This window comes from Staurois parvus, unplaced genomic scaffold (genome assembly GCF_062004578.1).
Source record: "Staurois parvus isolate SC_StPar_1 unplaced genomic scaffold, SC_StPar_1.0 ptg000496l, whole genome shotgun sequence".
Classification (NCBI taxonomy): Eukaryota; Metazoa; Chordata; class Amphibia; order Anura; family Ranidae; genus Staurois; species Staurois parvus.
The window spans coordinates 215,492-230,944 of NW_028318292.1; the positions used below are offsets into that span (position 1 = coordinate 215,492).

At 46.9% G+C, this 15,453-nt stretch overlaps 1 long non-coding RNA gene across 3 annotated transcripts in view; it reads left to right on the top strand.

Moving 5' to 3' along the window:
• The window catches only part of LOC149452110 (uncharacterized), an 87,951-nt gene extending 73,069 nt beyond the window's left edge, over positions 1–14,882 (top strand). For 2 of the 3 annotated variants that reach the window (XR_016314926.1, XR_016314925.1), the window contains exons 2-5: positions 314–651; positions 4,994–5,218; positions 8,863–9,023; positions 12,054–14,882. This is a non-coding gene — a long non-coding RNA (uncharacterized LOC149452110). The remainder of the gene's footprint in view (positions 1–313; positions 652–4,993; positions 5,219–8,862; positions 9,024–12,053) is intronic. The other variant, XR_016314927.1, reaches the window with a different exon arrangement.
• The last annotated feature ends 571 nt before the right edge of the window (positions 14,883–15,453 follow it).

Consider the following 15,453-nt stretch of genomic DNA (forward strand, 5'->3'; position numbering starts at 1 on the left):
TGGATCAACTTTACCTATAAATGTTATATCCAGTTATATTCTGTGTATCCAAGAAAGAATCCAGGACTTTCCTACAGCAATCCACTGAGTTGGCCACAACCAACTCTTGATGGAGTCTATTCCACTCTCGAATCGACTTTATCATGCAACAACATTCTGCAGTAATCTGGGATTGTGTTGGACTTCTCCTTTACTCTTACTGATAATTTGAAGAGCGCTTGTATTGTTTCTCTTGCATCGTTAGCCTCACCATTTTGATTTATATCTGTTTTCTGTTTTTCACTTGTTCAAACTTTGTTCTTCTTTCATAAAGATCATTATGATGGAAAAAGGAGGACCAGCCTGGACTTCTCATCAATCATTTAGATCCTTCAACCATCAAGTGACTCTGGCTGATAGGTCATTGGGTGTTCAGAAGAAAACCAGATCTCTCCGTTCTTGGCAACACTCATGAGGCATCTGTCAATGGGCAACTTGGAGTCATTGAAACTCATTCCGCTAAAGCTGGATATACACGTTGCAATCTGATTTAACATTCTCTGTACATCCTCATTTAGGGTGTACAAAAACTATTTAATATGGAGATAAAAACCTTAACATTCCAATCAATTTGTATCCAGTCACACAGGCTCTTGCAGCTCCTAGTTGATGGTAGGTGTAAAGGAGATTGCACTCAGATTGTATAATGTGTGGCCAGTTTAACATCGTGCTGCTCATGTAATGCACAGTGACAAAGAGGGTGGGCTTTATCATCCACACTCTGCACATATGCATCAATGGGTGGCTGAGGTTTCTGTGCTGAGAGCGAGCTCAATGAGCAAGTGGGATTGGGAATGATTGGGAGCCAGTAGGACTAGTTCCTGATCATGTTATCAGGGCTTCCACTAGGCAAACTAGGTGGCTGCCTAGGGCGCACTGTCACCTGGGGCACCTGGGCATGGCACAGGTTGGCACTCTCTCTGTGTGGGACGCTGCCACATCATGATAGATCCTTCAGCTGAGGGAAGGGGCGGAAGATTGGAGGAAGAAAGGACAGAGAAAGATGCTGGGTATCTGGGGCCAGTGTAGCAGCTGAGCTGATGCTCCTTCCAGTGTTCCTCTCAGACTCAGTCCCCTACTGCAAGCTGGCTGGTGGCTGCTGATCACTGTGGAGTTCCTGCCCTTCGCTTCCAAATCATCAGCGGAGGTGAAGCTGCGCCTGTGGAGGTAGGTAATGTTTGACTCTGATGTCTCATGTCTGTGTGAGTATGACCCAGCCAGCCGGCCAGCTGGCCATCCATCACATGTGCAATGTGTCAGTGAGTGACATCATCACAATTCCACATCCTGCTCTTCTAGTGCCTTCTGATCTGTGTCAGGGTTGTGTCAGATCTGTCACCGTGTGGGATCACTCAGTTCAGTACCTGCTGTCACAGCATTTTACCTCCCCCCATTGCCTGGGGAATTCCAGCCTGGGATCCATTGGTGATGGTGGCATCTTACGGCACTTATTTTTGCAAAGAAAAGAAATTTACCAGTTTCATGTTTTGTTAATTTAATATTTTCTACTGTTTTTAAATAATTGTATTTATTTTTTTTTTGTGGGCGCAAGTAGCTGGTCTTGCCTAGGGGGCAAAATAGTCTAGCTCCAGCCCTGCACATGATCACTATGGCAGGTAATCACAGAGGTCATGTGATTGGGCAGATGTTCCCACCCCCCTGTGCGTAAAAGCCCATAAAAAGGATGCCCGGGCTGGGTGGTAAGGGGTTTGCTATAAGATCTTTTGTGATGAAATTGGCCAGAAATATTGATGATTCCTGTGCTCCGCATACTTCCGGGGTGGGTCCAATCCCCTCCAATATCTCAAAATGGTTCATATCCCCTCCCTCTTAGATTGTAAGCTCTGGAACTCTCTACGCCAATCTATCTGACTATCTATCTCCACTTTTAGGCGATCTCTGAAAACCTCTCTCTTCAGGGAAGCCTATCCTGCCCTCAGCTAATAACGGAATCTACTCCTACTCCTCCTTCCAGTCCATCCAACAGACAGTTATTACCTTTTGTACCACTAGCCCCTCCCTCTTAGATTGTAAGCTCCCAGGATCAGGCCCTCCTATCCCTCTTGTATTGAACTGTATTGTTGCTGTATTGTCTCCCGTTATATTGTAAAGTGCTGAGCAAACTGTTGGCGCTATAAATCCTGTATAATAATAATAATAATAATAAAGCATATGGGCTAAATGTGTACAAATGTGTGTTTTACGAGCCACATAAATTTTGAGATATTGAAGGGGATTAGTCTCACCCCGAGAGTAGGAGGAGCAAAGAAACCCAATGCTGTTGCCATTGTTGTATATAAAAGAAAATGTTAAGGATTCAAAAAGTTTTGGCACTGAAGAAGAGGGTACAGTCCTCGAAGCGCGTAAGCCATTAGAATCTTAGAAGATGTCCTCTCAATAACCCAAATTAGTTTATAACCAAAAGTTATAATTTTTTCAATTTGTTTTTACATTTTTATTTTATTTTTTTTATATTATGATTTATGTTTTTTTGTTGTTTTTTTTTACATACGGTCACCCTAGCAGTACAGTGTCACCATGGTGACACTGTACTACTTGTGGGGGGTGATGAAGATTTTTTTTTTTTTTTACACTGATTGCTTTTACACCAGGGGTGGGCAAACTTTTTGACTTGAGGGCCGCAATGGGTTCATATATTGGACCTGGGGGCCGGACCAAGAGTAGATGAATGATGTGTATGTGTCATCCATAGTAAGTATAGTAATATTCCCCTATAGTAAGCATAGTAATTAATCCCCCATATAGTAATTCATCCCCCATATAGTAATTCATCCCCCATATAGTAATTCATCCCCCATAGTAATTCATCCCCCATATAGTAATTCATGCCCCATAGTAATTCATCCCCCCTATAGTAATTCATCCCCCCTATAGTAACTCATCCCCCATAGTAATTCATCCCCCATAGTAATTCATCCCCCATATAATAATTCATCCCCCATATAGTAATTCATCCCCCATAGTAATTCATCCCCCTATAGTAATTCATCCCCCATATAGTAATTCATCCCCCATATAGTAATTCATCCCCCATAGTAATTCATCCCCCCATAGTAATTCATCCCCCATATAGTAATTCATCCCCCCTATAGTAATTCATTCCCCATATTAATTCATTCCCCATATTAAGTCCCCAAGTCCCCCCTGTGTCAATTCACTTACCTTTGCTCCACGCGTTCCTCTCGCCGTGTTCCCGCGCCGTTCCGGTGTAGCATGAAAATCTGTCTCCTATGAGGATCTGTCCCCCTCGACGTATCTGCACATGTGCCAGTTTCAGGCATTAGCAGCCGATCGGCAATCTCCGGCACATGCGCAGATACGTCGAGGGGGACAGATCCTCATAGGAGACAGATTTTCATGCTACACCGGTCTTCAGGGCGGACTGTGAGAGGAGCCTAGCGGGAGCCTAGCTCCGCGGGCCGGATTAAAAGGTTCGCCGGGCCGTATACGACCCGCGGGCCGTAGTTTGCCCATTGCTGTTTTACACCCATAAAGGCTGTAAAAGCAATCATTTCTCCTTCTCTCTGGCTGCATTCTTGCAGCCATTGAGAAATACTGTGAGAACTGTGATTGTTGTGACTAGCCTTGTACCATGTGATCTCTGTGATCATTCACAGATTTCACATGTAGTAAGCAATGATGTCAGAAGTGACATCTTGCTTACTACTATTCATGTGATCACTGATTGACCATTCAGTGATCACATGATCGGGACCTCGTACAGAGGTCCCTACCGATGATCTGTGTTCCACTGTGTCCGGAGGACACAGCGGGCACCGGATCGCGGTGCTGCGCACTCCCAGGGAGCGCGCACAAGCAGGGTGCGGGGAGGCCGTTTATAAACGGCCACCCGACCCTGCACCGCCACCGTCCGACCATTTATATACATGGGCTGGATGGGAAGTGGTTAATAGGGAGTAGGGGAGCAGTCCTTAATTTCCCCTTTTGGATGGAGCTCCGCTTTAAGGATTCAAAACGTTTTGGCTCTGAAGAAGAGGTTACAGTCCTCGAAGCGCGTAAGCGATTAGAATCTTAGAAGATGTCCTCCCAAGGCCATGAGTAAGTGGAGTGGATGAACCGATCGATACTCTCATATGCCTTTGTCAAGATTGACGTCTGTAGGTAGACTTAGTTACTTTCCTTTAAATAAAGTTTTGAAAATAATGCGTTAGGCTGGTGCGCCCTCCCCTTTTCTTTGTGTTTTTTTAAATGGAATATGAATAGTTACATCAGTCCAAGCTGGACCACTGTAAACTACCTAAAAGTGTCCACACCTGGAATTCTTCCTTAAAAAAAGTGTTAAATGAATTAAAATAAGAGAAAAAAGAAGGTCAATCCATTGTAAGAATGCATCACAGTGCACATGCGCAATGCACACCAGCACGTGCGTGTTATGCATATCCTAATGCACGCCAACTGGTGTGAATGGGCCCTGACTGACCTTAGAGGAAAAGAACATTGCATAACACGAGGAGGTGTAAATGGAGCTTCATTATATCTGAAGCTGTCACAATATAACGATAATTGTCTTGTTATCAGTATAATATGAATAATATGCTGGCAGAATCTGATATAATAATATGACATAATAATTACATATAATGATATAAAATGTTTTGTAATTACATCAGCAAATATGTACAATGTGTATCATTGACTCTAATTGGATGTGTTATATAATGATGTGGCCACCTTGTTATAAATATGTAATTATACCATAGCAGAGCAAATCCCTAATAATGATATAATCCCCCTTCCTCCGCCCTCCCCATGATCTGGGAATATCGCGTATATGAAGACGCACACACTGCGCCCAGCTGGGACAATGTTTTTGCTTGTGGAGAATTCCAGTGAGAAATTATTGGGGGTTAATGGGGCATTTCTTTAATTAGCAGCTAATTAATCGTTAACTTTTCTCTGTTCCTCGTCATAGTAATGTGATTCGGCTGAGCGATCGCCGGAGAGGCGATGCAGACGGGTGTCCATGACCGGCACGGGGGTCATGTGAGGCAGACGTGGGAAAATCTCCCATCGGAGGTCTCTTTTGGAGCTCTGTCTGCTGTGGTGGTTCATCAAAGATTGGACAGTGTGCACAGGAGCTTGCAATCTTCCCTGGGTTTCAGTCTGCTACCGTTCATGTGGAATCAAGTACAAGACGGTATGTGTATGCTAACTACCAGAAAACTGCTGAGAAGATTGAATCCTAAAGCAGCCCATACATGAGTCAGTTTTTTTCATTCAACCAGTGGGTTAAATGGAAAAAATTAAATGATTCCTCCATCCACACATTCAGTGGAATATTATCCACTGAGATATTGTATTCTGTAAGGAGGAAAACTTGTAGGCAGGTACCTACAGGGAGTTGTATATGTAGTAAAGCTAGTTGGCCTGCCGAGGCTGGGGACAGGGTTAATCGGTTCCTAGGCTTTTTCTAGGGCTTGCCTTCCACCCTGTAATATATATAAATAGGGGGAAGGTTTGGTTGAAAGAGAGCCCAGAGCCTGAGGAGCAGTTTGGAGTCTGAGACCGGGAGCCTGGAGAAAGGTTTGGAAACCAGCATGTAGTCCCCACAAGACATCAGAGTTTCAGAGGACAGCCATTGGAGATAACCAGTAATGGACTAACACCTGTTAAGGTATGCCTGGGCAGCCACCTCCTTTAATCAGCTTAGGGCCTGGACTATGCTATGTTTGGTATTTATTCTGCCACAAAATGTTTCCAGTAAATGTTCTTAAACTGTTCAAAGCCTGGTCTGAAGTTACTCTAAAGGTGTGCATGATAGTTGCTGGTGTATGAAAGAACAGGGCCTGTATACCACATACGGGGTATGAAACAAGTCCACTACAAAGAGTTGACTTGGCAAGAGGAGTGGAGGAAGGAAGTAGTTGCCAGGGGTAATCAAGGACTGGTGGGAAGGTGTTCAGCAGCCTGTCATGAAGCGTGGTGCCTGGCGTGGGGATGGGTCCTTGAGGGGGATCAATGCTCTGACACCCCTTCCCAGCGACCAGTTCAGGACCAGGATTGAACCCACATTACGGAGACCCATGGTCTAGACCAGGGGTGGGCAAACTTTTTGACTTGAGGGCCGCAATGGGTTCATATATTGGACCCGGGGGCCGGACCAAGAGTAGATGAATGATGTGTATGTGTCATCCATAGTAAGTATAGTAATATTCCCCCATAGTAAGCATAGTAATTAATCCCCCATATAGTAATTCATTCCCCATAGTAATTCATCCCCCATAGTAATTAATCCCCCATAGTAATTCATCCCCCATAGAAATTCATCCCCCATATAGTAATTCATCCCCCATAGTAATTCATCCCCCATATAGTAATTCATCCCCCATAGTAATTCATCCCCCATAGTAATTCATCCCCCATAGTAATTCATCCCCCATAGTAATTCATCCCCCATATAGTAATTCATCCCCCATAGTAATTCATCCCACATAGTAATTAATCCCCCATATAGTAATTCATCCCCCATAGTAATTAATCCCCCATATAGTAATTTATCCCCCATATAGTAATTCATCCCCCATATAGTAATTCATCCCCCCCTATAGTAATTCATTCCCCATATTAATTCATCCCCCATATTAAGTCCCCAAGTCCCCCCTGTGTCAATTTACTTACCTTTGCTCCGCGCGTTCCTCTCGCCGTGTTCCTGCGCCGTTCCGGTCTTCAGGGCGGACTGTGAGAGGAGCCTAGCTCCCCTCACGTTTGTCACGCTGCCCCGCCTACACACATCCTGACAGCCATCCTGACAGTATCACGCTCCGCGGGCCGGATTAAAAGGTCCGCCGGGCCGTATACGGCCCGCAGGCCGTAGTTTGCCCATTGCTGGTCTAGACACATGGTACAGGAGAGCAGAAGTTAAAAAGTATGCATGAGATCTGCACTAGTGCATGGCAGGACCCCATTCTGCCACTGGGAATGAGGTATGCTGGATGGGTGGAGAGGACATAGTCTGAGCGGTGTCCCTCCTAAATGCAACAGTTCACAGATAAGATATGTAGCGACACGAAACAGCATGCTTCACAGAGGATAATTTTTACTACTGCACAGGTCGTCTGTAAGTTTGGGTGCCATCATAATGTTGACTTCACATGAACGCAGCCCCACTTGGTCCCGGGCATTGTTGAGCTCATTGACAAGCCAAAGGTATCCCTCTGTACTGGGCGCTGTAGGCCCCGCCCAAAAGGGAATCCCCAAACTCCCTACACTCTATTTCCTCCAACACAGAACCCCTAAGCTCAACACGTGGTGAACCTCCAAACTGATCCCCAAAGCTCCCCATCATCCCTAAATCCAAAGCTTAGCAAGCCCTCAAACTGTCTGCCTTGCACTCCCTACCCTCTAACACAGAATCTCTGAGTCCAACACTAAGTGAGCGTCCAAACTGATCACCAACACTCAACATCCTACCAACACAGAGCACCAAAGCCCAACACTCAGTGAGCCCTCAAACTGATTACCAAAGCTCCCCATCCTTCAACACATAACTCCTGAGTCCAACACTTATCGAGTCCTCAAACTGTTCCCCAACACTCCCTGTCCTCCAACATGGGAACCCCTAAGATCAACACTTAACAAACTCCCAAATTGATCCCCAACACTACTTATCCTCCAACATGGAACCCTTAAGCTCAACACAACGCCTCCAAACCAAGCCCCAACACTCAGCAAGCATACAAATTGATCCCCAACACTACTTATCCTCCAACATGGAACCCTTAATCTCAATACAACGCCTCCAAACCAAGCCCCAACACTCAGCAAGCTTCCAAACTGATCCACAACACCCAACAATATCTCAAATTGGTCTCAGCACTCAGCAAACACCGAAACTGATCTCTAATACTCCCCATCCTTCAACTAGGAACCCCTAAGAGCAACACTCAGTGAACCCCCAAACTGATCCCCAACACTACCTATCCTCCAACACAGAACTCCTTAGCCCCACACTCAGCAAACCTCCAAACTGATCCCCAAACCTATCCATCCTCCAGCACAGAAAACCTAAGCTGAACACTCAGCGAGTCCCCAGACTGATCCTAAACACACAGTGAACTTCCGAACAGACTCTTAACACTTAGTGACCCTCAAACTGATCCCTAACACTCCCCATACTCCAACAGAAAACTCCTAAACCCAACATTCACCAAACCTGCAAACTGATCCCCAACACTCCCTGTCTTCCAGCATTGAACCTCTAAGCCCGACACTCACCAAACCCCCAAACCGATCCCCAACACTCATTAAACTTCCAAACTGATTCCCAATACTCACCAAACCCCTATTCTGCCTCATACTTACCTACTCCTACACTGGGAGCCTTTATGTTGAACCCCACCATTACGAATCCTTATCTTCTCTGTGCCCAAAGTACAGTCCATTTCTGAACAGTGATTGGCCTGGGTGGTACCCACTCCCTCCACAGAAAAGCACAATATGGGGGCATGTGACCCTGAGATGGATTGGGAATGCCGTCTGTCGGGAGGTTTCTGGGAGTTACTGCTTCTCCAGTATCGTCAGTTTCTGTGTTCCTCACCAGTTACATTTCTGTTAGTGAAAATACCTCAGTCGGGATTCTGTCTGACGTTTGCAATGTTCTATAGGAAGAATTTCCACTCTAGTGTGTACAGGTTGTGATTGTCCTCTGTCAGTGAGTGTTTGCACAGCTGGAGGTTAGTGAAACAATGCATTGTACTGCTTATTGTGTAATAAAAATACAAAAATGCTGTGTTAATGCTACCAACAGACGACATCATATGTGGCATTTTTATTTTTCCCTAGAGCTCCACTTTAATGTAAATTTGAAGACTTCTAGCAGAGGTGACACAGAGAAGACAAAGCACAATCCCAAAATTGTGTCATTGTAGGAAATGGGATGACAAGTAATGTTTCCTTGTGACCCCCCCGGCCCCGGCCCTGTCCTGGGACCCTGAGGTGACACGGTGAGGATGAACTGGCATCTTACATTTGGGTAATTGTAGGAAATAGGATGACAAGTAAAGTTTTCCTTGTGACCCCCCCCCATCCCCATCCTTGGATCCTGAGATGACACAGACAGAGAGGATGAACTGGCATCTTACAATTGGGTAATTGTAGGAAATGGGATGACAAGTGAAGTTTTCCTTGTGACCCCCCCCCCGGCCCCGTCCCTGTCCTGGGACCCTGAGGTGACACGGTGAGGATGAACTGGCATCTTACAATTGGGTAATTGTAGGAAATGGGATGATATGTAGAGTTTTCCTTGTGAACCCCCCTAACCCTATCACCGTCCTTGGACTCTAAGGTGACACGGAGAGGATGAACTGGCATCTTACAATTGGGTAATTGTAGGAAATGGGATGACGTAGAGTTTTCCTTTAATGTACTGTCACATATTTCTCCCAGTCAGTTGTGCTGGTGACTGTCACCCCCCCCCCCATCCCTGTCCATGGACTCAGCGGTGACAGGTGAATGGAAGTGTCACCTTATACAGAATTCTAATTCCAGCCATTATCACCTTTACAATGTCTCCACAACTTCCCGACACTAAAAACAGCTACAATGTGACAACCATCAATTTCCTCCTCCGACTTCTCAGAATAGACTTTATTTTCCAGTTCTGTTGTCTGGCCCCGCCCCCCGCGTCACACTTTAGAGAAGAAAATTTAAAGTTTTATCTACAAATCCTATGATTAAAAATTCCAGAGATGAGAAGCCGGGATGACAATAATGACTGAGACATGCGGAGGGGACAAAAATGACATATATATAAAGGGACTATAATAACTGCGACACATGGAGGGGACAATAATGACTGAGACATGGGGAGGGGACCATAGTGACTGCAACATGCGGAGGGGACAATAATGACTGCAACACATGGAGGGGACAATAATGACTGAGATATGGGGAGGGGACAATAATGACTGCAACACACGGAGGGGACAATAATGACTGCAACACACGGAGGGGACAATAATGACTGAGACATGGGGAGGGGACAATAATGACTGCAACACACGGAGGGGACAATAATGACTGCAACACACGGAGGGGACAATAATGACCGCGACATGGGGAGGGGGCAATAATGACTGTGACATGAGGAGGGGAAAGGGGCGGACTGACCATTTGGAAACTCGGGCACTGCCCGAGGGCCCGGGGTCAGTAGGGGGCCCCATGAGTTGCCCCTGGTACCTTTTTCATAGGCTTTTTTGAGTTTGGGCAAGGACACAGGGGCCCCATGATCCCCTACTGCCCGGGGGGCCCCATGAGTTGTCAGTTCGCCCCTGGGAGGGGACGATAATGACTGCAACATGCGGAGGGGACGATAATGACTGTGACATGTGGAGGGGACAATAATGGCTGAGACACGGGGAGGGGACAATAATGACTGAGACATGGGGAGGGGACAATAATGACTGAGACATGGGGAGGGGACAATAATGACTGAGACATGGGGAGGGGACGATAATGACTGTGACATGCGGAGGGGACGATATTGACTGAGACATGGGGAGGGGACGATAATGACTGAGACATGGGGAGGGGACGATAATGACAGACATGGGGAGGGGACAATAATGACTGAGACATGCGGAGGGGACGATAATGACTGTGACATGGGGAGGGGACCATATTGACTGAGACATGGGGAGGGGACGATAATGACTGTGACATGCGGAGGGGACGATATTGACTGAGACATGGGGAGGGGACGATAATGACTGAGACATGGGGAGGGGACGATAATGACAGACATGGGGAGGAGACAATAATGACTGAGACATGCGGAGGGGACGATAATGACTGCGACATGTGGAGGGGACAATAATGACTGAGACATGCGGAGGGGACAATAATGACTGAGACATGCGGAGGGGACAATAATGACTGAGACATGCGGAGGAGACAATAATGACTGAGACATGCGGAGGGGACGATAATGACTGCGACATGCGGAGGGGACAATAATGACTGAGACATGCGGAGGGGACAATAATGACTGAGATATGCGGAGGGGACAATAATGACTGTGACATGCAAAGGGGACAATAGTGACAGACACATGGAGGGGACAGTAATGACTGAGACATGGGAAGGCAGCAATAATGACTGTGACATGCAAAGGGAACAATAGTGACAGACACATGGAGGGGACAGTAATGACTGAGACATGGGAAGGCAGCAATAATGACTGCAACACTTAGAAGGGAAAACAATAACTGCGATACAGAAATGGGACAATAATGACTGTGACACATGGAGGGGGAAATATTGACGGAGACACACAGAGGGGACAATAATGACTGTGACACACATTGGGATATAAATAACTGCGACAAATGGAGGGGACAATATTGACTGAGACATGTGGAGGTGACAATAATGACTGAGACACACAGAGGGGACAGCAATGACTGACAAGCAAAGGGGGCAATAATAACTGCGACACATGTAGGGGACAATAATGACTGCCATACACGGAGGGAACACTGAATGGCGTCATATTTCAGGTAGTCAGAAGCTCTGACGTTCCTGTTTTTTACTTTTTGGCATTTTAGAGTGTCAGCTCTTTGCACAAGCTCCTCAGGTTTCCTTGTCCGTCTCTATGTTAAAGCCCAACTCCATCCAGAATGTTTTATATAGTTTTGGTTGCAGCAAAGAAGGGTTGGTGGTGGGAATCTCTCCACTGGGGACAAAGACAAGAGGACAATTTCAGTGCTAATGTTGTTATTGCTGTCCTTGTCTTCTTGTCTCTCTGACACCCAAACAGGAAACGGAGGGACAAGAAGACAAGGAGAGAAATGAAGGAACATCTGGGGTCACAGACAGGAATTGTAACTCTTCTCATCTCCATCCAAACCTAAGATACATCACTTTGGTTGGAGTTGGGCTTTCATCTCTGTGTGTTTATTGGCTCCTTTGTGCAAATGATAAACATTTATTAGTTTTACTGAAATAATAATCATGATTGTCATCCTTGTCCTCAGGTGTCAGCAGTGACCTGGTACCGGGGTCATGTCAGTCCTGCGGTCTCTCAGCGCAGCGTCCTCACTGTCTGGAGTCACCTCGCATGGCAGCCATCTTGCTGATAAGCCTGGATAAACACAGCTTGTTGACTCAGTGGATAATTGGAGTGTTGGCGCCGGGCGGGCGGAGATGTTGTATTTGGGGACTCAGGAGATAGAATGCAATGTCAGGCGCAGACGCCGATTGGTGGCGCTGATAGCCATGACCTTCCAGTCACTTCTTTAACTGAACTTCTCTGTGCCAACAGGAATCTGCTGCTCCACCTGACAATGAAATCCCTGGGAAATCTACTCCACCCTAACAATGAATTCCCTGCTATCCACCCTATAGCCTAGTACACACGATCCGAAAATGTTTCTCATACGATATCAGATCGTATGATTTTCGGTTAATCAGTAAAGCAATCATCCTAAAATACAATAAATTACATCACTTTTACATTTTTATTCTGCTGTACAAGAATTTTTGTAACTTTAGTAACCTCTTCACTTTCAATACGAGACTAGCATGCAAAAAAAAAATTCAGGTCAGATGGGAGGGTGAACTACACCCATCCCCTCTGTTCTGTCCTATCTGCTCTGTCCAGGCTGGAGTCCGCCTAAGCAGAATGGCCACCACAGAACGCCACCAATGATCACTGGAGAACACCACCAATGGCCACCACAGAATGCCACCAATGGCCACCACAGAATGCCACCAATGATCACTGGAGAACACCACCAATGGTCACCACAGAATGCCACCAATGATCACCACAGAACAGGGGCGGACTGACCATTCGAGCACTTGGGCACTGCCCGAGGGCCCGGGGTCAGTAGGGGGCCCCATGAGATGCCCCTGGTACCTTTCATTGGCTTTTTCATAGGCTTTTTTGGGTGTGGGAGAGGACACAGGGGCCCCATGATCCCCTATTGCCCGGGGGCCCATGAGTTGTCAGTCCGCCCCTGCCACAGAACACCACCAATGGCCACCAAAGAATGCCACTAATGATCACTGGAGAACACCACCAATGGCCACCACAGAATGCCACCAATAATCACTGGAGAACACCACGAATGGTCACCACATAATGCCACCAATGAACACCAGAGAATTTCACCAATGACCACCGCAGAACACTACCAATAGTCACCACAGAACACTACCAATGATCACTGGAGAGCACAACCAATGGCCACCAATGATCACCAGAGAACACCACCAGTGGCCACCACAGGAAGCCACCAAGAATCATTGGTGAACTCCATCAATGGCCACCACAGAACTCCACCAATGGCCACCACAGAATGTCACCAATGATTACTAGAGAACACCACCGATGGCCACCACAGAACGCCACCAATGATCACCGGAGAACTTCACCAATGGCCACCACAGAACACTACCAATGGTCACCACAGAACACTACCAATGATTGCTGGAGAGCACAACCAATGGCCACCAATGATCACCGGAGAACACCACCAGTGGCCACCACAGAAAGCCACCAAGGATCATTGGAGAACTCCACCAATGGCCAACACAGAACACCACCAATGGCCACCACAGAACACTATCAATGATCACCGGAGAACTCCACCAGTGGCCACCACAGAACACCACCAGTGGCCACCACAGAAAGCCACCAAGGATCATTGGAGAACTCCACCAATGGCCACCAAAGAACACCACCAATGGCCACCACAGAACGCTATCAATGATCATCGGAGAACTCCACCAGTGGCCACCACAGAAAGCTACCAAGGATCAATGTGGACTGCCCCAGGAGTTACTGATAGACTACAATTTCTGAGAAGTTAGACTAACCATCACCATGCTGGGACGTGTAGTTAGTGTCTTGGTGCATGCTTTGTGTCGGGACACTGATTGGCCTTTTTGTCATCCCCAGCAAGGTCCAGACAAGCAAAAAATATTTATCTGGATGAATTGTTTTATTAAATTAGCATTAGATGTTTGTGCAGCGCCACAAGACATGCCCGAGTCACAGGACCGTGGTGAATACGCCCCAGTAATGGTGTAACGCTCACTCGGTGGGCTGCGAGGTGTGACGGTGTCCTGTGGTGTCGCCTCTGATCCTGCGCTCTGTTATGTCCGGAGCAACTCATTAACCACCTCTGCCCTGATTCAGCCTGCCTTATATAAACTGAACTCCAGAGTCCAGGGTCCTGGGAACAGATGGCGGGAATTATGGGGGGTGGGAGTTGGAAACACACCAAGCGCAACATTACGTTTTTGTGTCCCTCATCAACAACGTGAGAAGCTCCTGCTGGAAAAATTGACTTTTCTGTGTAACAATGAACCTATTTCCCTTCTGCGGGCTCTCCGGCTATGAGCCCAACAATGACACAATTGTTGCGTTGCGTCAACTGCGACACTTGCGACACGGCTCCATCCCTTGCTGTGTGCTGAGACAACTTGATGTTACATCGAACCCAAGGTGACGTTCCTGATCACAGATTGCTAGAAAGCTGGTTACGGTGGATCCTCAGTGATGATGAATCCAGTTATAGGCGGAGGGGTAGATGCACAGGCCGGGTTCTCATTCTTGCTGAAACAACAATTACTTCACTAGAAGAAAGGGCTGGGACCATCCGATAGGTGACAAACTACAAGTCCCAGCATGGTGATGGTTAGTCCAACTTGTCAGAAACTGTAGTCTATCAATAACTCCTGGGGCAGTCCAGAGCATACCAATACTACCAGTGTAACTCATGAATCCACCTGCGTACGAAAGTCTGTATGTGATGTGAAGCCAGATTTAGAAATATATCCGGTACTTACAGATGTAATATCCTGTCTATATCATTTACTCGTGGTATTCCCCATGCCAGTGCCGGGATAAGATCGTCCAGCACCATGGCAAAGACACCAAACTGCCCCCCCTCCTCCCAGTCATGATGTGCAAGTTTATGGAATCCTACGCCCAGCAGTCACTTGCTTTTCAAAATCACTGTGTAGATCAGTTTAAACACTGGGCACATGCTTGTGTTGATGGCTCTCCACTCCTGGCTCTCTCCTGGACACTTCTGCGCTCGGTGGTGCAGGCTATGCTCTCTCTCCCCCACCTCCTTCCTACTAATACAGCTCCTGTGTGTCTGTGAACACTGCCACCTGCTTGTTGATACAGGTGTACTACACTGACAGAAGGGAGGAGGGGGAGTCAGAACACAGCCCGCACCACGTCTCAGCTCTCTCCTCCTCCCCACTCTGCTCCCAGCACTGGGCTGACAGGAGTAGTGTTGCCGTTGTCACTACTCCTGTAAGCCTAGTAACAGAAGGAAAGCACCCCCTTTCCTACAGTAAACCACTGGGCCCAGGGCAGGCTCCCCTTCCGGTACCCCTTGTCCCGGCCCTGCCCGA